The 25,771-nt window shown below is 40.5% G+C and overlaps 1 protein-coding gene across 1 annotated transcript in view; it reads right to left on the reverse strand.

Moving 5' to 3' along the window:
- CRACD (capping protein inhibiting regulator of actin dynamics) overlaps positions 1 to 25,771 on the reverse strand; it is a 117,506-nt gene that overhangs the window by 91,548 nt on the left and 187 nt on the right. The window lies entirely within an intron of this gene.

Below are 25,771 nucleotides of genomic sequence, written 5' to 3' on the forward strand. Positions count from 1 at the left end.
TAGTATGTGTCACAGTGTGGCGTAACTACCATTTGTTCTAGCCAGTATTTAATAAATGGATAATCATGCCTTACAGCCAACCCAGTTCCTTCTCCAAGGGTCCTAAGCTCAAAGAACAGGATTCTCGCCCCCCCCCTTAAAAAAACCAAAACCCAGGCTTGCAAGAAAAAAAATCACTACACTGAAATGAATTTATTGGCTTGTCCTCATTCTAGATGGTCCTGAAAGCAACATCCCGCAGATTCACACAGCACACCAAGAACTGCAGTGAGGCGTGTGCCCTTCCTCCAACAGGCTCCAGCAGGCTACTCAACTCCTTCAAACAAGGTCACTTTTCCCTTAGGCACATGCCAACTAAAATCCCACATCTCATTTCTTAGGGAGCAGAGTGAAGTTCAGAGAGCTTGTCTATGGAGAGCTAAGTGTTGATCACAAGAGCAGAGACTCGAAATGACAGGTCCTCCTAATTAGACCCCTGTGCTAATCTCCTAGAAAGCAAAGGAAGCCTGCAATCATACCACTGTTTGCTCTTGCATGTTTAGGATATTTGAGATTATGGGGAAAGTAAATATTTGGCTTCAGAAATATACTGGAGTGGTAATAAAAATATGGGTGTGACTGCGGATCAAAGGGCGAGAGTAGAGGAGGCTCCTCAGAATGGTGGCTGCCTACCACACCTGTAGGTAGGTTTCTGAGAGCTTTTACTCCTCCTTTTTTTTCTTTCACTCACATATAATCTTTTGGTCTTCTTTCTCATATTTCTTACAGCTGAATTTCCCCAACTCGTTTCCCCATTTTGCCCCCTTGCAGTGTAAGCCTCAATGCACCTGGTACTTTATGTTTTCACAGATGATGTTGAATCTCTGACCCAACACTTTGGAGGCTTCGCCAAGCACGACATCTTAGCACTGAGCTAAATCATTGCTATCAAACTGCTGCTTCTTGTGCACCAGTGACCCTGGAATCGCAGGCTTTTAAGCCAGGAGGTATCCGAGAGATCCCCTGTAATGATCCAATGCCCACTCTGTACAGTCAGCAAACAGAAAGGTGGATTTACTTGTCCAAGGTCATGTTAGTTAACTGGAAAACCTTGACCAGAGTCTGTTTTCCTAATATCCAGTTCTCTGTTATTTCTATCACAATCAACTCACCTTCATTTCTTCCATTTTATTTCCTTAATCTTAGATTTTATTTTCAAATTTCTGTTTCATAGCAATCTGTGATCGAGCCCACCAGAATCCTCAAATGAAGAAATTTCCTGATCCTAGGAACATCTTCTTGAATTATACCCAAACTCCCATTTGCAACAGGGAGCAGAAGTGGTGGGGAAGGAAAGAACTGGGGCTGGGGGAGACTCATGTTATTCAGCTTCAATTAGAAGAACTCACCTTCAGTTCACCTACCAGTTAGAAGGTTCTGAGGTGACCTGCTATTCTCAATTCTTTCACAACATCTTGCATCCAGTAAGTTGTACTGAGGGCAGTGAAGGTCAAATGGCAAGCTAGGCTCCACTGCCAACTACTTGGCCAAATATCAGGAAAGATGGTAGATTTAATTGCTCTGCATTGTAGCCCAAAATAAATACGAGGAACAATATCATTATAAAATAAATAATTCTTATGAGAGTCTTCCTATAATTATCCTATAATTATAAAATAATTATAATTATTTTTTGGGTAAAATTATTTATAGCTATTATAAGAAGAAAATTTCTGCATATTCAAGTAGACATCTGTTGCGAGTTGAACGGTGCCCCCTCCAGACAAGATACGTTCGAGTCCTAACCCCTAGTACCTCAGAATGTGCCCTTATTTGGAGAAAGGGTCTTTACAGAAGTAATCAAGTTAAAATGAGGTCATTAGGATGGGCCCCAATCCAAATGACTGATGTCCTAATAAAAAGGGGAAACCTGGACAGAGACACCCATAGAGGGAAGATGGTGTGAAGACATGGAGAGAACATCACGTACAAGCCAAGGAACACCCGAAGCCACCAGGAGCTAGGAGAGAGGAATACACAGATTTTCCTTCCCAGCGCTCGGAAGGAATCAACCCTGCCAGCACCTTGATCTTGGACTTCTAGCCTGCAGAACACAGAGAGCGGAACAACCAATTCCTGCTGTATAAGCCACTCGGCAGCCGAAGGAACTAACACAACATCTGATGACCGATGGGTGACCAGTGACCACCTGTCAATGCTGGCAGGAATCAGCTTCAGGTTGATAGAGTGACTCCCTCTAAATGTTAGCAAAGAAATACTGCAGAAAATAAATCCAAGAGTTTTCCCACTTTAGAATGTGTATTTTACATATTTATGCAAAGGCCACTATTAAGTGATGCTTCTCTGTAAATATGGCATTGCTACTTTTGCCAAGCCGGGAAACAGAAAGTGGTCTCTCTCTCTCTCTCTCTCACACACACACACACATACACACACACACACACACACACACAGAGTATATTCCTGTATTTGGCCCTGAATAGATTGAAAGTTCCCACAGTTGCTGGGATGATGATTCCAACGATTCCTGTCAGTTTAGTAGATGAGATTGGAGCAGCTGCATCTTCAATACACACCATTGTCTTAAAAAAAATGCTTAGAGTGAATTACAATTAAATTACAGAGCTGTCAAAAAGGGTTATAATTATAGCATTTATTCACCACGTTTACAAGGCCAGACATACACAAAAGGAACTGAAAGCTAAAGAAAAAAAAAACAAAAAACAAAAAACCCACTCCATATTCCTTACCTCAGCAGGAAATCTGGTTGAGGGGAGGGGGAAAATGAGTGAGTTATCATGCAAAGAGCCCACTTCCTGCAACAACGATGCTTCCTGCTTCCAGAGGGTCTTCCATTCTGGAAGTCAGAGGCACTTGAAGACATCTGGTGGCAACTCATCTATCTTTTACAATTGGAAAAAGGAGGGCAGCAAGGTTGCCATGACTCACCCACAGTTACAGACATGCAAGGGAGGGACTAGGACCCGAACCAAGAGCAAAGTGACTCCTGCCAGTGGGCTGCCCGAGGAAAGCAAAACCAGGACAGCCAGATCTGGCCCCTTGTTTTGCTCTCATCGAGAAAAGGATATGAATTTATCCAGCAGTTATTTATCATGCAGCTTTTGGAGAACCTTGAAAACTGTCCTCCAACTCTCCTGCCAAAACAACACACGGTAAAAGAGAGGAAGAAAATCTTCTGCTGCCATTTATGCTAGTCAATTCTGCTACCAATCAATAATGCATTCGGAGCCCCAGGAAGAATGGTACAATTCATTTAATCACCTTCAACCTCAGCATCCGAAAGACAAATCGAGGTAGTAACACTCATGCAGTGAGCAAACTCCTTGAATACAAAAGAAAAACAAACTGCAAACTAGAACACCATTCATGGTTTCAATCCAGCAACCAACAAATATCTATTGCACTTTCTCTGTTGTTTAAGATGTGTGCTAGAGACACTGGGGACACAGGGAGATGTCCCAAGTAGACCCGTTTCTTAAGAGCTCACAGTCTGGTTGATGAGACAAAACACATACAAAGATAAAGCAAAACAAGGAAGTACACACACAGTATTTGAAACCACCAAGTCAGTCATACAAACAAGTTCCGAGCAAGAAGAAAATTAACTGATTCTTACTAGTCTGTTTCTCACCCTTTCTTCCCTGAATGTGATCACACAGTGGTGGCTTTCTTAGCACCTTCAGGTTTACCTGAGTGTTCTAAAACTTGATTTTAATTGGTCATTCAATTGAACCTACCTTTCCACTAGTCAGTGATATTTACATTATATATAAAGCCCCAATTCCATTGCTCAATTTAAACCCTTGCTTGGTGGCTACGGAATGAATCATTGGGGAAAAAAGGAAACACCTCTAACGTGCTACCAACAACAAAAATCTATGACTTTATAAGAGCTGTTCTCTGAATTAAGACTAATATAGCAAATACATAACATTATTCTCCTATCTGGGCCCAGGGCAGGTATCACTTATTGATCATGTAATCATTTTCCGGATCAGTGCAAATATAGTCCTACAATCCTGCTTACCATGCCACAGGCAGCCACTGGCATGCGATCAACATCGACTGGTGACATGGAAGCCATTTGCAATTAATGTCAGATTTTGTGCCTATCTTCTTAATAAGCTAATTATGTCATGTAACATTTGGTGCTCTGGGTTCAAAATGTGATGAGCAGAATGATCTCAGAGGTACCTGTGACAAAGACTGACAGCTGTCCTCCAGTGTGCACTCTCCCTTTCTTCAATGGCGTTAAACTCCAAGATTTTCAGCTAGGTACCTGGCCACCCACTACAGAGTTTATGGCTAAGGTCTGGCTAATGGGATATAGGCAACTTCCAGGACTGTGCTTAAAGGGAAGGCATACGCTGTTTTTCTTTCCCTTCCTCCGTCCTGGTGCCGAGAACATGGACATGGTAGCAGGCCATCTAGGGCCACACTGGTGAGGAACACACACTAAGGATGGCCAAGTAACAAGGGAGAAGGAACTTAGGTCCCAGATGTCCTTATGGAGCAGAGCCACCATATTGTCCTTGAGCTGTTACAAGAAGATAAATTTCCAACATATCACTGTTGGGGTCCTGCTCTTCATGGTCAGGCTTATATTCTAACTAGTAAAATGAGCACATATTAATTCACAGTAACCTAGGGGTCCAATTCTGTTATCAGTAACAAAGCAATATGGAAGAGTAAAAGAAAGTTTTACTTTCAGATAAAAATCAAAGAAAATATTCTTCTAGTCTGCCTTAAATATTTTTAATGAAGGGAATCTCATATTCCTATAAATTCTGTATTTATCTAGAGAAATGGTGAGTAGGAACACATGCACACATAGTTTATATCTCTGTTTACAAATCTGTTCATATAGAATATCTCTAAGTTCACAGGTACAATACTAAGCGATGGGAGTACCTAAATCTGATTCAAAACCACAGACCCTGAATTACAACCATCAGAAATAGCAAACAACTCTGGAACAAACCCGAGGCTCTAAGCAAGTAAATGAGGGGAAGTATTTTTTTCTATAATGAGTACTGGACTTTTAGTTTCCAAGCCTCTCCCCAACACACACACACATACATTTAAACAAATTATAAAAGAATTTAGAAAAGTGGATAGGGGCTCAGTCTCTTTTAGATGATTTCATCATTTAAAGTACATCCCCAGTCCCTGTCCCACCTCAATCCATTCCTCGGCAATAATGCAGTCTCTGCAATCTGAACACCAGGCTAGATGGTCCGGGAGCAACTCAGCACGGCTCTTCTGGGACTCAACTACAATTGCATGGGAGGAACATATGCAGGGTTTTAAAAGCCAGTATGAACAGATTCCACCTTCCATAACTCTTTCTGAGTGCACACGTTATTTATTTTTGATGGGTGTGGGAAAGGAAGGGAATCTGATGTTCTTTTAATTTTTAATGTCAGAACCGAGTTTAAAAAACCCTTCTCAAGAACCTGGCTTCACCTGTTCTTTTCTTCCCTCAGTTCTCACCTTTCCCCGGCTTACTCTCAGGCAAAGCTAGACAGGAATTAGAAAATACTATAAAGATTATAATAGTTCATTTCTCTCTTTTATATTTCATTCATTTCTTTTCTTTGTTTAAACATATATCATTCTAAGAGGGAGACCAAAACTCCTGCCAACTTAGAACAGAAAGATGGATGAAGAGACTAGTGGATCTGATTGCCTGCCACTGAGGAAACTAGCGAAGCTAGGTAGATGGATCCCAATAATAGAAGGTTTTTAATCATAAGAAAAGGAATTTTAAAAATAAGTGAGCAAAGGGAAGAGGGTATCGCTCAATTGTAGAGCGCATGCTTGGCATGCACAAGGTTCTGGGTTCAGTCCCCAGTACCTCCATTAAAATAAATAGGTAAATAAATAAACCTAATTACCCCCAAACAACAACAACAACAACAACAAATAAGTGAGCAAAAACCAACCAACAGAAAGGACAAAGAGTTACAGCCTAGAGTGTAAACCCAAAAAGCCTAGGGACTCAGGGACTCCAAATCAAGGGATTTGGATGGTCATGCGGGAACAGTAAGGAGAAAGGACAGTCTAGCCTATTGATCTTGTCACTCTGTGACAAGCGAGCAGCCAGGTTGTTCCCTGGGCAAGGCAACTGTGTAGGATTATGCAGGCTGTTCCTTGCACGAGGATGCCCAGCCAAGGATGCTAGAGGAGAATGAAATCCAGCTTGCCTGCCACTCACCCAGGGCCCAGCTAGGTGCCCCAGCACAAGGCTGTGTCTGCAGGAAGAAAGGGCAGTCTTCTTTGAATATGCACAAGGTGTCAATCAAGAGCTCACGGGGCTGCATCTGCCCAGAAAGGACAACACAGGACAGCAGAAAATGCCGCCCCAGGATATGCCACCCCAAAATATGCCACTTAAGCATAAGGTAACTGAGAAGCAGATACAAGAAAAGCCCTCTTCTCTCCCTCTATTTGCCCAAAAGCAGGACATAAATTTACAAAAATGTTCTTCCACCTACATCTTCTAGCAGAAAGGACAAAACTTAACCACCAGAGACAACTTTAGACTCATGTTGGCCCAGCGATGGCACCAGAGGTACCTACATAACAAACCTTACTAACTAGCTCTTATTTCTTATCCACTAGTTCCTCATACATTTGCCTTTCTAACAATTTGTTGCACCACAAACTCAAAGTCCTTTTCCTTTGTCTTGTCACTTCTCTAAAAATGTACTGTTCCTTGACTAAGATGGTTTTTAAGCCCAAGTTCTACCAGCCCTCAGAATGACTCATCTCTGGGTACGCCCTTGGCTGAGTGTTTTGTACATGTTAATAAATGTTTGCTTGTTTCTCCCCTGATAATCTGTCTGTTAGTGTAATTTACAGGGCCCAGGTGGAGTGCCAAGGAGGGCAGGAGGAAAAGGATGTCTTCCCTGCCCTACAATATCGGTCCTCCTCAAAGAGCAGTTCTGTCCTAAGGATCAGAAGGCTGGCAACCACATACAGACGTTAAGTACTAGATGAACTCAAAAAAGGAAAGGAGGAACTGGGATACGATCTATGTGCCTCTCTCAGTAACAGGACACCTCTGGTCAGGAGGCGAGGGTGAGGTGAGGAGAGCCAGTTTCGTGGACATGCAACCTGCAGTTCCAAAGGCCCCCACCTGTTGTAATGCTTTGCTTGCACTGTCTTAAAATTCTTAACTTTTAGACAAGGGGCCCACGTTTTTGTTCTTCACTGGACCCTGCAAATTATGTGCCATCCTTACAGTCAAGATGGCACAGTAAAGCGCTGAGGGGTTAGAAATTACTCAATGCTCTAGCCTCTGGGAGCACAGCTCAGTATGCAATTCTGAACTTGGGGGTGAAGGGGGTAAGGGACCTCAAGAAGCTACTGACCAGACCTGCTTGTGATGTATGGACAGATCATGAGGGAGGAATCGGGGCCCATCACGCAAAGGGGAAACTTAAGTAACACTGCCAGGGGTGAGCAGCTTAGGGTGGTGAACTCTGTAACCCAAACTCTCCTCCTACAAGTATGAGTGTATTCGTGAGGATTCGAGTCCCTCAGAGAATTACACTCTGGGTACCAAATGACACAAGTACTCAGGTCACTGATGGTCCTTTCCACTCTCGCCAGCTCCTCCAAGATTGCTGGTTGGCTGCCAGCACTAACAGCAGGAGGGGAGAAACAAGGGGAAATTTCTTTACTGGCTGGTTTGATCACAGACACTTCTACGTCCTTCTCTAACAGTGTGAAAATGTAGGATTTGACTGTCTGTCCTCCTACCCACCTTCTTTTACTGTTCAGCATTTTTGTCCTTCTCTTTTAATTCGGATTACAACATGCAGTCTTACCAAAGCCAGTTTTCTGTAGGAAGCATTCAGGAAACTTCATTGTGATTGTATGAATCCCCCCTCAAATTCAGCCACTGGACAAGTGATTAGGGTGAAGCATGCTCTCATTGTGAAAAATAAAAATCTTTTTCAAATTTCAAATTGATAGCACAGATGAGGTTTTAAGATTTAGCCTACTATCATCTCTAGGTGACAGAATTATAGGTAATTTTTATTATCTTCTTCGTATTCTTATTTTTTTTCAAAGTGTTTTATAATGATTAGATTTTACTTTTATGATTAGAAAAAAATAAAAATTATTTTAAAGACTTAACCTGGGTAAAAACTATTTCCATCTACTTTAGAAGTATCTTTTCCCATATACACTGCTGATATACCAATTAGAAATCAATTTTAGCTATTTATTAAAGCCTGTTCCTTAAGGAGTTCCACCTGGCAATACTTCCAGCCTGGCTCAAACTGCTGCACCCTTTCATCTGTGACAGCCTTATGAATGTCACTTAATTTTCCAAATTTGGGGTTTGAAAAACACAAGGAAAAAGAAAGTAAAAATCACTCATAATCCAATCAATTGAAAAAATCATGTAAAATAAAAGGCAAAATATCCTCCAACCCTAGTTTTCCTACACATAAACAGACTACTTACAAATACACTTTTTTAAAAAATAAAAGGGTGTATATAATATTTCCACTTTTTCACATGCACATCTGCACTGAGCAGTACATATATATGTACCTACCTTGTCCTTTTTATTGGCTGTCTGAACCATAATTTATTTAGCCAATTTTCCTTCTGCTGAGCAACAGATTGTTTCCAATTTCTTGTTACTGCAAGTATGGCTTCAATGAACATCTCTGTACATATATTTTTATGTATAATGATATTACTTCTGCAAAATTCTTAAGAGTGCTATTCTTCAATCAAAGATGGTAGACATTTTAAATCTTAATAAAAGCTATCAAACTAGCCTCTTAAAAGGTTGAATGATTACACTCACAGCATGTAAGTACCTCATTTCCCATGTCCTTTATTGTGCTTAACATTATCCATTTTTTTCAATTGTTCTTAATCTGATTCCAGAAAAAGTGTTTCAGTCACATCCCCAGAGGATCTTTTCATATTTTTTTTGTCATTTTTGTAACGTCTGTAAATGTGTTCAGATCCACTGTCCATGTTTCCACTGACTGTCTTTCTCTTATCATTCACACTTACATGTTTATTGTCCAGTCCCCTATCAATGCTAGTTGACATCACTCCTTCCCAATGCCCAGCACCATATCTGACGTTAGTCTGACGGGACCCCACCATCTAAGGACATTCCAGCTTTATTAAATTAGTTAAGCTTTTAAGGATTTCACACTGAAGCACAAAGGAATAAAAGATATCTTTCCACAACTAATGATCAAAAGTCTAAAGCTTTAACAGTGCTCTGGATGCTCAAATACTAAGCGAAATGGCTTAAAAGAGAGCATCACACCACAGCATACACAGCCATGAAGTTTTTCTTCACTTGAATAATTTCATGTGTACACACAGCAGTAAGAGTCACGGCACACTTCATCACGCTGGGAGCAGTTTAAAGAGACAAAGCCATCTACTCTCAAAAGAAAAAAATTTAAATAATGACACAGAACACTCTCATCATTCTTTGTAAAATGTATCTCAATGTTAAAAAAAATCTAAAATAAAATGCACCAAAAAAGACAAGCATTTAGTTAGGGCTTGTCAAACTGGTGAATTTGAAGGATATTTTTTTCTCCTTTCAATTATCTAAATGGTATTTTTAATTCCATCATTTAAAAGTAAATTTTCATTCTGAACTTAGAGTGGTGACAGTTGCACAACTCCATGAAGATAGTAAGAAACACAGAATTGTACACTTCAAAAAGGTAAAATTTATGATATGTATATAATATCTCAATAAAGTTTTTTGTGTAAATAGAATTTTTAAGTTAAGATACTGCACTGACTTATTTTGCTCTGAACCTAAAACTAATCTAAAAAATAAAGTGTACTAAAAAACAAGCAAACAAACCAACCTAAAGAGTATTCTCTGTAAAGTTTCCACTAATTTTATGTTGAAAATTCTGGAAGGCAGTAGGATACATAAAAGCTATAGCATCACAAGCCTCTTTGCAACCCCTTGTTCTTGGCAATGATTTGTGATGAGCAGGTGGAAGTCGCTTCTTGCAGAATCAGTGAAATGGGTGTCAGCACATTCAAAACTTCTGGGTGACTGTTATCCTTGGGCAACTTACAGACCCTGAGGAGAGTGACCCATGCGCCCACTACACTTACTAGAAATAACGGTATTAATACCGGGAGGGAGAGAGCCACCCCTCTTCTTTCTATTCTGGCGCAGCTCCTGGGGTTCCAGCTGGTGATTAATGAAAATGTACTGCATAGAACTATTTCACAGGAGAAAATTGAGTTCTAGGTTAATTAAAAAGCAACAGAGAATAAATTAATTTCATTTATCACTAGCATAATGTAATGAATGAGAGTATTCGGGGGACTGGCTATTCCTTCAGAACTTTCTATATGAATGCTAAGCCAGAAAGAAAGGAAGAACCTGCAACAAAGGGCGCGTCTAGGAGGCTAAACGAGAAGCCAGCAATCATCAAGGGACAAGTGAAACTGTTTTAATGAATCCAATAAAAATAGGCTTCTGCATGTTTTCAAGTTTCTACTCTTTGAAAGGAAATGATAAAAATAAAATCCATTTGTTGTCCCAAATCATGAATGGGAATAAAAGAATATTTCTGTGTTAGGGTGGTCTGGTCTATGGGAAGGTCCACTACCCCCAACTTGGGAGTCAGAAATTTAAATCAACTTTCGGTGATGTGAAATCTGTCCTTGGAAGTTCAGGGAAGAGAACACTTCTTTCTGGAAGGAAACTTGAGAAGTTCTTAGAGAGTGGGGCATAAATCACACCAATATTGGTTAGACTTCAAACTAAGGGCATAAAGAAATGTTAGGTTCTCTCAAACCAGGCCTGTCCCCCATATCTAAATTAACACACCACCCAAAGCATGAAAAAGGGGAGGAGGGTATAGTTCAGTGGTAGAGCATATGTCTGGCATGCACAAGGTCATGGGTTTGATCCCCAGTACCTCTGTTAAATAAAAAATAATAAAACAAACAAACAAACCTAATTACCCATCCTCAAAAAAAAAAAAAAAAGCATGTAACAAATTTAAACATTATTTGCCACAGAATTTTGACATTTCCTCTACTTTCGGTTTGCCACCTTGACAGTATGTTTTTGGACTCTATCTCATTCCGGTGGCTGTTTTTTCAGATTATCTTCCCATGACAGGAGTATGTGGGGCTGGGGACACCTTTCTTTAGGCTCTGTCTTGCCTATTATTCTTCAGGCTGTGGGGGCTGACCTGCCTAAAATGCCCCTCCACTCTGAGAAGCTGAGAAGGAGCCCACCCACCAAAACACAAACAAAACCCTGAAGCTGGTAAAATACAAGGGATTCCACTTGGTGAATGGAAAACATAGGAAAATTCTGACTGAACCTAAGTGATCTGTGTGGCTGCTTAGGTTTTACTAAATTTATTTTTTTGTTCTTATTTACTTATTTTTTAATGCAGGCACTGGGGATTGAACCCAGGACCTCGTGCATGCTAAACATGTGCTCTAGCACTGAACTATACCCACCTCACCCAGTTTTACTAAATCTGAATCACCAATCACCAGCATTAAAAACTAGTACCCTAAGGCGACACTTTGGTCTCATTTTAAAGTATATTATTTTCTCTATGCTATTAATTTTCCCCTTCAACTTTGAGGGCACCAATTTTCTATTCTGCTTTTTTTTTTTTTAAGTCAGCATGGGAAAGGAACAAATTTTCTTTTCCTGTCCTATGGACACTATAGCCATAGCTCTAAGAAAAAATGATTCTTGTGAAGAAGTAACAGAGAACCCAGTGCCTGGACACAGTAGGTAATATAAAACTTCCATATGTATAGAACAAGAGCTCTGTTTATGAAGGTTTTATGTATCTACTTCTTAACAGATATTAAGCAGTTCAGCAAATACCTTCTTTTTTTTCCCCCTTCCTATTTCTGTATTAAATACTACCCCTTACCCCATCCAAGGAATAGATAGATAGAAATATCTTGCTGTATTACAGGAGAGTAGTAATGAGGTCATTATGGGTCTGTTTCTTTCCCAATTAAAGGCTAGAGCCAACTTTTAAATGTCAAAGATCCATGATAACACAAATTCCCTCAAGAGAAATTGCCTTCTCCTGTCGTCCTCTTCTTCTTTTTATTTTGAGTAGAGAAAGGTTTACTACAGGACCAAACAAGGAGAATGGGTGGCTTGTGCTCAAAACAACAACAACAACAACAACAACAACAACAACAACAACAACAGCCAAACCTGAACTCCTACTGAGGTACTGAGGTTCATGGTCAATGAGCTGCACAATTTCTCATATCTCAAAGATATGACAGTTTAAAATAGACGGCAGGTGTACTGCCATTATACATATGGCAGTATATATACATTTTGTTTTCTAATCCAAACATGGAATCTGGTTTATCTGGGGTTGAGATAAGAGAAACTTGAGAAAACCAACAGTTTTATACCCAAATAACAACAAATAATTGTAGGTCAATCGCACAGCAAAGTGCAATTGGGATTGCTAATGAGGAAAGATAAGAAATCATGTTGTCAAGGGAGTCATTTATTTAAGAAAAATAAAACACATTTCCTAAAAAAATTTTACCCTCCACAATAAGGAAATAGGGAGGTCCAGTAGACTTTGTAACCTCCCTAGAAATGTAGTAAAAGCTTCACAGTATGAGTCACAGAAAGCTATTCCCAGGACAGGCTTTCACAAACACCCTGTAATGTCACATTGGCCCAAGGGTGTGTGTGTCGGTGAGGTGGGGACAAAGAGGGAGGAAGAGAAGTCTAGTGCAGGCACAACGCAGAATGTTTTCCAAGGCTCACTTACCCTAATTTAGATTTCTACTGTCTCAAAGAAAAAAGCGTATAAAACCCAAATAAGCTATTTCTGACCTATCTTTTTTTAAAGGGAGAGAAATTCTGCTCTGGATAAAACAGAAACATATAACACCCAGGAAATTAACCAGCCAGAATGAACTAGCATACACGTATCCTTTTTGATCTCTGCCAAGAGAGGTGGGGTCAATCTAATCGTTGCTAATTTCCATGTAATCCATTTGAAGGAATTTTGAGGGAGAAAAAAAAAAAAAGAAATTGAAATGGGAGTTAAAAATCAGAATGTTCTGATTATTAGTAATAAAAATAGACGTATTTTAGGCTTCATCCATGTGATATAATTCTTATTTCTATGGTATTATTGAAGGAAGAAGTTAACTAAATGTTATCCCTATCAGTATCAAAATTTTTTAAAATGAAAGCATTTTGAACAGAAATTTTTCTGTAATGGATTACACACTGAATAGAATATAAACTGTTCTTGATGTCTCAGGGGTATTCCTATTACACTGAGATGCAATAAAATGATACTGTGAAGAGAACCTAAAGTAGACAGGATGGTCTGTCCCTATCAATGGTCCTCCTACCTTCAAACATTTTTTTGTGCTTATTTTAAAATAAGTACTCTGCCTCCTTCTCTCACATGTTTAATTGTCATTTCTTATTAGGTTGGTGAGTTTCACTCTCATAATTTCCTCTCCTTTCTAATGTATTGCTTCTTGTGCTTGTGAGATAGGAAATTCGATAATCAAGCATGACAGAATTGTATGTAAAGAGAGGATCACTGGGTGCCTATGGAAAACCAAGAAGCTCCCGTAGGAGTTTAGGGGATGAAAGGCATCTGTTTTAGCTGCCTTTGCTTTGCTTACATATGGGTGCTTCATTGGGTCCCAGACAGTCGAGGTTACTGTACAGGTTAATTGTGGTTAAATCCACTAACAACAACAGGGAAAAGATGGCTTCTGTCTCTTTAATTTGCAACTCAGAGTAGCCACTTTGTACCATACCTGAAACGTCAGCACTCAGAGACTCATTATGGACATTCTGTGTAAGTTTAATTTCCTCCATGGCCATGGTTTTGTTAAATGTTACTGAAATACAAAAGTACAGCATATAATCTATGAGCACAAAGCTTACAAAACTGGAAAAAAAAAAAAAAAAGAGGGCCCACTCTTATCAGTTCCGTCCTACGTCCTCCACTTCACTGAAAGAAAACATTACTTTTTATCATGTGGATGCACATAATATGTAATAAAATGGAAGAGATGGGGGAGACAAAGATCCCTGTAATAAAGCACTGAAATTATTATTGCATTTCACAGTCTACAAAACTGCACACTCACTGAATTACAGTCTCCATCAAATCGCTGACCCCTGCCCCAGGAGAGAAATTTACTGTATTCCTCCTGAAAAGGAAAGGCAGGATTAGTTCAAGGATGCTTTCCTTTTTAGTAGTAATAAAAGTTTATTTATACTGGGTAAAATGACATAATTTCCAAACTATGCATAAAAAAATGTATCTTGCCAAATCTATAACCCTCTCATATCTCATCTCTTCTGTTTCAAAATGCTTTCTAATACCCAAGATTTGTATTCTGTTATTACAGCCTAATGTCTCATAATATTTTTAAGATACGAGAATAGGTTTATAAAACATCATCATCACCATCATCATCGTGTTTTCTTTCACTCCTGTATTATTTTCCAAGTCACTCAAAATTGTTTGCAAATATCCATCCTCACAGAGGTTATCAGAGAAAAAATTATCCTGGATTGACAAACTAAGGTAAAAATAATTTTTGAAACACTTACATTGATAATAAGGTCAATTTTTATCCTCCTGCTTTGCCAGATATAACACACTTCCGTTTTAAGTTCTGTTTCTTTAGAAAAATTAAATTCCATGAGATTTTCTAGCTTATGCCCATAGGTTCCTTTGGCATCCATCTTCCCACTTGATATAAGTCATCACCTAAATTGTCTTAATACCATAATGTCATATATATATATATATATATATTTTTTTTTTTACCTTTCTTTTTCAAATACCAATCACATTTTGAAGCATTCATTTCTCTGCATTTCCATAAACTTTCAACTGTGGATCTACAATTTGTAGTTTGTATGTTTTTATCAGCGGTTTCTTATCACATTTTGCTATGAAGTATTCATGCGTCTTTCCCCTACAAATTTATAGCCATGCTTTGACCATGCTTCCTTCTATGCTTTGAAACTCCCATATCCCAGCACAGCGGCTGTATTAAGCAAGTCACATATCCTCCCTACTTCTGTATCACAGAATGAAGTATTTCCTTAAACTCAAAATAGCCTTTTCATGGCTATTTCATCACCCATGAAAAATCTCAAGCAGAAAGATGAAACTGAAAACTTTTCTTCCACCTTTTATTAAAAACATTACAACAGAAGTCTCTAAAGTTATTACTTCCATCCCTCTCTCTTACGGTTACTGAATTTATCAGTATGATAATTTACAGTCTCAACATAAATGTTATCTCCCTATTTAGATTTGTCCAGATTTATCCAAGATGGTCAAACCACTGGAGAAGGTTAATCCACTGTCAGAGAATTATCCCTATTTCCCATGGTTTTTACTTTTCACTTCGCTTATCACTGAAACATAAGGTATAATATTAACAGTTCCTTATTCAATTTTGATTCCTTTTATATATCTCTTAGCTGCTTCCTCAGCTTCATTACTCTGTCAGTGGTAACCTTAAATTCTGTCATCACTGAAGAAGTGGATGTTTTGACATTTTGACGCGTTACACTACTATTTGTTAGTTACCACTGTCATACTGCTGTGAATACCACAATGTTGCTTCTGAATGCAGTTTCCTGGGGCTGACTTACAAATGTCCTCTGTTAGACCCACCTGAAATCAGTTACATGTTTTCCTTTGTAGGACCTATTGCCATTGTACACTGCAAAGCACCACCTGTCAATTTATCTTTTATAATCTACCCATCTGATTGTAGAATGTTAAATAAAGAACTGGGAAAATAGGTCAATATAGTACACTGCATGTGCCAATGTGTTTCTAAATCATTCTATGCTACCCACACCGACCTTTACAGTGCTCATATTGGTATATTTTTCCATTTAATCCAAGTCCTCTACTACTTACTGAGTGCCCATGAAGCCCACAATATTGAACTACACAAATTGGGGGTAGAAAAAAGAAGCATAAGAAGTCACATTCTGTCCTCAGCAAATTTACCATCTCAACAGAGGCAGGCTAGAGAATGCTCCAGTATTGGAATACAAAAAAATATATAAACTCTTCTTCCTAATCTTCTAAATAAAACATAGTCACCTATAAGCATTCTTTGATTTAGCACTTGCCAACTCGATTACTTGCAAAGTGATTCCCTGAGATTATGCACACAAGAGTGGGCATACAAGAAACAATATGCAATTTAGTTGATGAATGATTCTCATAACCCAATATCAACATCTGAATCTCAATATACTTTTGTTGTTCTCTACAACAAAATAACTGCATTTTTGGGGGGGCGGGGGTGGAAAATTTTAGTGTAACTGTAGTGAAATGAACAATCTGGGAATGAAAAAAATCTCTAGACATGTCATTTGAAAATCTCAACAGACCATACTCTATTTCTTTTCTCATACACCCCTTCTCTTGTCAGTTATTTAAAACATAATTTCTCCCAAATGAATCAATATGCAGGAAGGGACTAACTCTACAATCATTTTACTTGGTGATCAAGAAACATTATGACAATAGGCCACACTACGCGCGAGGGCTGGGGACTCAAGGATTAATCAGGCCTTGTCCCGGCCCTGGAGGAACTGTCTTTTGAGATAGTATAGTCTGTGCAGAGTGAAGGGAGGCTAGTATTATTCACTTTTATACTGCTCCCCCTTAATGTCTGATATGATGATTCTATGTGGAATTTCCAAGATCTTTCATGCCTGTATTTTGTAAGAAGTCCAATTTTTTGACACTAGTGGAAAAGTCCTCTCATTCTACTTATTTGAACTCAAATAGTTTCCTTAGATTCCTTGGTTTCCTCTGCCCAGGACAGTAGGTATGGGTTTTTCCCCCAAAGTCTTCTAAAACATGACATACGATAGGCTTCAATTCATGTTTCTATCTCTCGGTCAGCTTTCTTTTCATCTCTAGTTTTATTTTTCTGTTCTTCCTCATGGTCAACCTTTTCCCACAAGTCTTCAAACATTATTAACCTTCTCATGTACCATGTTCCTATTTTAACATTTGTATCATGCCCTACTCAGTGACGACAGTATCAGACAGATGTTGCTGAAGTCTGCGGGGCAGTGGGCAGGACACGGTTAAAATTAAGACTGCCAGCCCAGTGTACCTTGCTGAACAAAGAGTAAATTCATTGTAAAATGATGTATAATTGTTTCATGTTTATATACAGTTTAAAAGGTCTTGAAAAACTCTAAGGAAAAAAGATCCTAGTGGGTAGTTCAATCACAAAATTTGTCTGATGTACTGTGAAAACAAGGGCTACCTACCTGGACTGTGAGAGAAGGATTTAAGCAGATTTGGGTGCAAGAAGGCCATTAGCAATCTTTATTGTCATAACTGCTGAGGGCCCTACACAAAGAGTTCACAGTTTCTCCATGATTGTGTATCACAGATGTGAATTTGTTTTATATCACAACTCCAAATTCATCTTCCCTTAGAAATAATGTCATAGGTGGTGGTGGCTATCCCACCCAGTTCTCCATCGAGGACCTAAGGGCTTATTCCCCGAACAACCGCAGTGCTGCTGCAGGACGTGTCCCGGGGCAGGCAGACTAACGGCCCCCAGAGATGGCCACTTTCTAATCCCTGGAACCCGTGAATACGTTACCTTCCGTGGCAAAGAAATTTTGCAGAGGTGATTAAGTTAAGAATGTTGAGATGGGAAGATTAGCCTGGATTTTCCAGGTGGGCCCAATGCAATCACAACCACCCTTTTAAGAAGGAGGCAAGAGTGGCAGGGGTCACAGGAAGAGATGTGATGACAGAAGCAGGGGTCAGAAAGAGAGAGAGAGAGAGGAAGAGAGAGACTGAGATTAGAAGATGCTACTGAAGAGGAGAATGTGCCACCCTAAAACATGCCATTTTGGCATACCGGCTATCCTGAATTCAAGTTACTTGGGATACAGCTAGTGCAAGCAGGATGCTCTGATCCTCCTGTGTCCCCACTAAAAGTGGGAAATAAGTCTCCCATGTGAAAGGTACCCTCTCTCTGTACCAGCAGGGTGAAAGGCATCATTATCCCAGAGAGAGAATTTAGAGCCAAGAAGGCTGTACAAACAAATCTTGTTACTTCTTCACTAATGTATTACTCCAAGCCCAAACTTCTTTGTTTTTTCAACTCGTCACAAATTTATTGTATCTTTGTCCAAGAGGTATAAAAGCTTTCTACTTTGGTTATTTCTTTGAGTCTCATACTTTTATGGGATTCCCATATATATAAAATTAAATCTGTTTTTCTCCTGTTAATCTGTCTCCTGGCAACTTAATTATTAGACTAGCCAGAGAACCTAGACGGGAAAAAGGGAAAATTTTTCACTCCTCCACTACATGGCTGGCTTCGAAGACGGAGGAAGAGGCCACAAGCCAAGGAAGGCAGGACGTCTCTAGAAGCTAGAAAAGGCAAGGAAAAGGGATTCTCCCCTCAGGTGTCCAGGAGCAACACAGACTTGTTGCCTCATTTTAGACTTCAGAAACTACAACTCCATTCCAATGCCTACAATCTGAGAAGTCCTACAATAAGAATCGTTTAACTTTGTTTAGAATTTTCCAAAAGTATTTAACCATAGACATTTTAAGGATTTTTTTTTAACATTCTTCAGAATTACTGTTCATGGAACTTACTTTGGGAAACAACAGTTTAAGGGTTTAGGCCATGGATGATGGCATCTGGAATGGATGCGGTCATTCTTGGTACATTTATCTAGAAATTCCATCCACTGACTCCATTCAGGGAATTATTATCAAGTATCTGGTATGGCTTTATGTCGAGATAGGTACTGGGATGAAGGAGAAGGGGATGAGATATAAAGACATAAAGAAAATATCACTGACTCCAAGGGAAGGATCACTTAGTAGGAGATATGAGATAGTTATCAAAAAATACAATCCAGGTAGAAAATGTTAGGTTCTGTGTGCATACATGGGTGGAGGAGAAAGGGGGAAGCAGAGGTGACAGCGGTGAGCTGCTGTAGATGTTTGCAGGGGGAAAAAAAACCACTTCTGGGAAGAGGGGGCAGGTGTCAGAATGAACTATGAAGATCTGGCGTTTGAATTTTAAGTCTTTTAAGGACAGCAGGGCTGACGATGGGAAGAGAGAGAAGAGGGGGAGTCTGGGGGAGCAACCTTACCTATTACGGGTGCTACTCAACTCAAGAACTAAGTTGTTTCTAGATGAGGAAAGCAAGACAACCCATGGTAAACCATATTCTTGTCTGAGCAGTATCAAATAGGGGTTCCAGTCCTAGAAAATTCTTAAGACCCACAGAAACACCAATATTTATCACGAACAAATAAAAATAAAGTGATAGATGCCTTAAAATATGGGAGTATATATAACCAAATACTTAACATAAAACTTTTAAGTTCTGTCTTAAATGTTTCTTTTGGAAGTATTTTTCTGCATAGAACAGACTTTCTGTGGCTTCTTAAAATACATGCCAGTAAAGTTTAGACTAAAGATGCTTTTTCCCTTTTCCTGGTAAACCTGGTGGTAAGTATAGCTTTCCTCACTGTTCCTTGGGCTTCTTAACCAGTTCAAGATGAGAGTCATCGATTTCAAAAAGTTTCAATGTCAATTCTGTGTGCACGGAAGACTCTGCTTTAATAGTAACCGGGAGAGGAGGTGCATTTCCATGCTGATGTCAGCTTCCTGTTTTGGTGTCAATTCTAGGCTCCTTGGGAGCAGAAACCGTCTCCCTGCTGGCTCTTTGTAAGCCTCCCCTCCAGAGGAGCGGAGCCACTCTAGGTATCTTTGTTGCAACAGTGAGGATTGTGGAAGTGAAATCCTGGCTCCAAGTCGAATCCATTTAGAAAAGTAAACTTTTAACTTCTGAAACTTATTTCAATAAGAAGAAAGAAGATTAAAGTAGCTGGCATTTTAGGGGTGAGGAATTAAACAGAATTTTTTTTTTTTTGGTGGGGTTAGGGTTTGGATTAGGCTTTAATCCCTAGAAGAAACACCACGTGTCACCTTTCTAGAAAAATGCCTATCGATACGGTCCCAGGGCTGGATCCAAAGCTACTGGCAAATCAAGTAGTTACTTCCTTAAGTTTCATCAAAGAAAGAAAGGGCAGGATTCAGAGGATCAAAGGGCCCCTCCCAAGAAACACATTCAGGTAGGTGTGAACCCTGGAGATTGTGTGTCCCCCCTTGTTTGTCTGGCAAACACCTTCTCATCTTTCAAGCAGCTCCAGTGACACAGCTGGGAGCCCGATGGCTCCCTGTGGCCATTGTTTACTCTGCCCTTTGGGCTTCCAGGCACTCTGTGCAAAACTCTCTGGAATATCACTAATCGCTTTTTATCCGGTTATCTGTTTACATAATTGAAGTCAATTCAATAAAGTTCTGCTAGGGCAGTGCTAGATTCAAAGGCTCAAAGGCAGGAAGGACTCTGGCCTTTAGAAGCTACTTCCTACTAGGGGAGACAGACAAATAACAGAAGAACAGAAGGCAGGGGGAAAAGACAAGGAGGGGTGGTGGGAACTCCTTCGTGGCAGGGTCTTATTTCAAATCCTTATCCCTCAGCACAACGTCTGGCACGCATAACAGGTTCCATCCAAGTTAATGAAGGGAGGGAGATGGGGGTGGGGAGGTTGTGGGAGCCAGCAGGAGGGAGGGAGGGAAAGGAGGGGAGCCAACAAAAATGCCCCACCCATCCCTGTGACTGCTGTACACTGTCAAACCCACTAGTCACTCTAAAGTAGTATTTTCAGGCTCCTGGAAGAGATATCTTGGGGCAGAGAGTTGATGATTGAATCTCATGTAGCACATAAAATAGTACACGATAATAACCAAAGGATGGAGACAAGTCATAATTTGTCCTGTATTTAACTGTCGTCCCACAGAGCATGTTAATAATGCTCCCAGGAGGCCTACAGAAAAGAGACTGACAGACGCTGCATTCACTGAACCATTAGCACTACAGCAATTGATTTCTTGGGTTCTGCATTATTACATCAGCAGGCTCTTCTGCTCCCGCAAAAGGATTTAACTAGGATTTTGGTCCCTAAGCTTAGAACCTTGCTGGCCATCCAGTCCCCCCATTTCTCTGCCAGCTTCATCCGTGCAACTCATCTTGGGTTACGTCCGGCAGATGGAGAGAGGAATCTCATTTCAAGCCTCCGCTGTCTGCATCCCAGAGCCCTCCCTGAGCAGCCTCTCTTTCACCAGGGAGAGCAGGGAGGAGGGACAGGGATCAGCCTCCCTAACAGAGGAGAGTGTAAAGTATTTCTCAAATTTTCATCTTCAACGGCCGGTATCATTTATCTCCCTGGGGGGAGATTATGCTTTGTCACTGAGGCCAGCAATATAATCCCTAGTATCCCAATGCCAAAATATCAATTACAGGTTCATTTGGATAATGGGATAAATTGGTGTCCAGACTGCTAGACAAGACATAAACTGGAGGTCAGGGTGTGGGGAGAGGGTGCCGGAGGAGATTGAGCCTCAGGATAGGACTGAAATAAGGTAAAACTGAAGGTTTCAAATGCTTGCAAATTAAATAACTTAATTCTAAACTGTCATCCGTCTCATGAAGGGAAACTCACCAGCCAGGAAAGTACAGCAGGTTTTTCTCAGGTCCTAATTAGAGAGCTGTTGACAGTCCTCTAACACCCCAGCTCTCCCAGCATAATGATAAGAGGAGATGGAGAAAAGAAATTACTTGTAATTTAAAATCAACGTTTTATCAGACACAGAAAGTCACATAGTATATGATTTCATATATATGAAATGGCTAGAATAGGTAAACCTATAGAAACAGAAAGCGGATTGGTGGTTTCCAAGGGTTGAAGGGAGGGAAAAATGTGGAGTAACTGCTTTGTGGGTAGAACGTCTCATTTGGTGGTCATGACCATGTCTGGGGACAAGATACAGGTGGTGGTTACACAATCTTGTGAATGCACTAAACGCCACTGAGCGGTTCTCTTCAACATGGTTAATTTTATGTTATGTGCATTTCACCTGAATAAAAAATATTTTATAGAGAGATGTTTTCTCATGAAAGGCCTATTTCTCATGGCTCAACAAATCTACCACTACCTGGAGATAAGGAGGATTTTATGCCCAACCTGCCGTGATAAGGAAATTAAATAGATCTCTAGGTTGCAATATTTGTCACCTTTCGGTCTTTCTTATAAAAAGCATTTTTTTCCAGAAAGTCTGGAGCAGGGAAGTCATTCTCACCAGGGACCCCTGACTTGCTGGCCCCCCACCATCAGCACCTGCAGCAGCAGCAAGAGCAGCCACTGTTTGTCTGGAGTTACCAGCGCCAGCAAGGCGACCACAGTGGAGGGGGTGCGCCCGTGATTCCTAACCTTGGGCCCCAGCAGACCTGTGCAATCGAGCTGTGCTCTGGGGCGTGGGCTTCCCACAGTGGGGACATCAGACAAAGGCTACAGGTCATTTTAATTCAGTACCAAAATACAAAGGTCTTGGTCTTTCCACTGGCTTTCAGGATCAAAGATAATCAGTTTTAACAAAGAACAGAAGCATCTTTGAGAGAGAGGCAGTTTTTCTCCCCACTTCTTTTTGATACTAGGAAGAACATATGCCTCAACACACAGATCCAAAGCGGTCATCTATTCAGTGGAAAGAAGAGCCCAGGAAATCAGGGAGAAAAAAAACTCTGACAACAGAGGGAGAGAGAAGGGAACTTGAAAAGAAACTACAAGACTATGTGACAACAACAAAAGATGGCTAACAATCCTACTTGGCAAAAGCAGGTGTGAGACTGCTCAGTCTTAACCCTCGTCTTCCCCCTTGCAGCCCCACATGGTGCAGTCAGGGCCACGGACAAACAAGCCTCCCAACCCCTCGCCCAGCCAACTTCTGAACCATTCAGTTGGTCTCACACTCTGCTTCTTGATGTAGCTCTAATTTTTCCGGTTTTGACCTTACAACATTTTTTCCAACCGTGGCTTGGTCTCACATCCTAGACTTAATGCTTAACTTTAAGCGTCAGATTTCCTTGACCAAGATTCAGGTATTCTTTTGGGAGTCTTGCCTTTGGCGGCCTCATGCATGCAGCCTGGCCCAGGGATGTCCCTCCTCACTGTGACTCACGCACAAGTGTTCAGTTCCGTTTGGCTGTATCCCTCCTTTCCTCAGTGTATCCTTCAAGACAAAGCCTAAAATAAGGTTCTAGTGTTGATTTCGCAAATGGCTAGACAAGCTTTGTATCAAGAAGAAATGTTTAGATATGCTGAGAAAGCAAAATATATTAATGCTTTCAAACCCCCCAATTGTACTGCAATATGCCAACTGATTCAGAGAGTCACACTCTTTTTTCCCATGTTGTGTGAGAAAGAAACATGTGGTCCTGTCATAAAATGTTCTACATGCCACAGAAACTACAGTATTGTTTTTCTGGAAAAATTCCTAGAAGAGGAAAAAAGCATCTGTTTCCTATGTTTGTCTTGCTATGGAATGAAGTGCAAAATGGGGAGCGGGGTATGGAAGGGGCATCTATTTACCCTCTGATAGGAATGCTGAGGTAGAGCATCAGTTTTGAGCTCTCTTGGGGTTAAGCAGGGTGGATGAGGACTGCAGTGTTGTATGTGTGAAACTCCTGTCCCGAGCTGCGCAATTCCCCATCACCTCCGTCCTTACATCGCTGCCAACACATGACAGAATCAAACTGATAAAAACACTGATCATGCCCATGATAAAATCACACCAGCCGGGCTCTTCTGCTTACGGGCTCTGACCTTCGCCAAGTCATATAAGCATCCTGAGCCTGTCTCTCCACTTGCGAGATGGGACTAGTAATGCCTATTGTTTGTTATTTAAGGTGCTGTTATGGCTGAATGTGCCCCCCTCGAAAAAAGGATACATAGAATTCCTAACCCCCTAGTACCACAGAATGTGACTTTATTTTGAAATAGGGTGATTGCAGATGTCATAGTTAAGATGAGGTCATCCTGGGGTAGGTTAGGCCCTTAATCCAGTATGTCTGGTGTCCTCATAAGAGGAAGAAGGGCCATGTGAAGATACACACACATAGGAGAATGTCACATGACTATGGCGGCAGAGACTGGAGTGATGCAGCTGCAGACCACGGAAGGTCAGTGATGGATGGTCACCACTACCAGCTCCAAAGAGACCAGGAAGGATTCCCCTTGTATGTCTCCAAGGAAGTGTAGCCCTCCCTTGATTTTGGACTTCCAGCCTGCAGAACTGTGAGACAATACATCTCACAGTTGTTGCTGTAAGCCACCCAGTCTGTGGTTCTTTGTTATAGTAACGCTAGGAACTAACAGAGTGCAGGAGGTGTAATGTATTTATTGTATATGTGTGCATTTTAATTGCAGAGGAAAGACATTTAGAATAAACCAGATAGACAAGATGAAAACAAGGGAACTTTTCTTATGTATCCAAATCAAGGAAATGGCATTATTTCTTCCGGAGCTGACAGTGCTCCTGTCCTTCCCACCCACTCTGCTCCAGCTCGCTGGCCTCCTGGCTGCACCTGGGATGCCCCACCACGCTCCCTCCTCAGGGCCTTTGCATCAGCTGCTCCCTCTGCTAGGAACACACCAGGGCTAACCCCTGAATTCCTGTCTCTCCTCCGTAAGGGAGACCCTGCCACTTCACTTAACACTGCAGTCTGTCCTCTCGCCTACCTGGCATTCCCAGTTACCCTTACTTGGCTTTACTTTCTCTTTTTTCCAGAATCTTTCTGGCTTCTAATATCCTAGTCATTTATTTCATTCTCTATCATGTGCGCTATTTATTATCTATCTCTCGCCAAGCTAGAACAAGCTCCATGAGGGCAGGGATCTTCAGCTGTTTTATTCACTGATGAGAACAAGCAACTAGAATAGGACCAAGGTTCATAACAGCTGCTCAACAAAGATTTTTTTAATCCATCATTTATGTTTAATTAATCACTTTATAATTATAGAAGCTGTCCATTTGTATCATAAGACATCAGAAAAAAATTAAAAACTTCAAATTCCCTCCAGCCAATAATATCTCACAAATCATGATAAACCAGGATAGTTTTTATCTTCTTTTCAGTGACTCCTCTTAAGGAATCCTGTCTCCTGAGGAAAAACGTCATGGTGGGAATAACACCCACCTTTCAAGGCTTGGTATATGGATTAAATGAACCCACATGTGATACACTGCTTGTGGTAATAACACTAATACAGGTAGTTGTTATTTTCTCTTCTTTGATCTCGTCTTAAACTTCCATCCTTTCCCCCAACTTCCAAAAAGTAGGCAATAGATACCTGCAGCCAAAAGAATGACATGATGTTGTTCTTACAGGGGGCCAGGTGGGAAATGCCTCCCACTCAGGGCACTCAGGACAAAGCCCCCGGATTCACAGGAACAAGCTCTATGGTCCAAAAGCACCATGAGACACGTGGCCACTAACTATTCCACAGACAACAGAAACAAACAATAATAACAACGAACAATAAACAATTACATTTTTATCTTCCATTCTCCCATTTGCAAAGCATTTTCATATGAAATTTTCTTTTATAGATGACTGAACCGGCGCTCTGAGAATCTAAGTGACTGGTCTAAGATTACACAGCTGATAAGTAGAAGAGCTGGCGAGTAAGTCTAGAATTAGAAGATAAATGATGAGGATCTTTTAAATTCATATTTCGTGAAATGCATACTATCCATTTCTAGAGACTCACTCACAATAAACGAAAACGTT

This window comes from Camelus dromedarius, chromosome 1, assembly GCF_036321535.1.
Source record: "Camelus dromedarius isolate mCamDro1 chromosome 1, mCamDro1.pat, whole genome shotgun sequence".
NCBI classification, from domain to species: Eukaryota; Metazoa; Chordata; class Mammalia; order Artiodactyla; family Camelidae; genus Camelus; species Camelus dromedarius.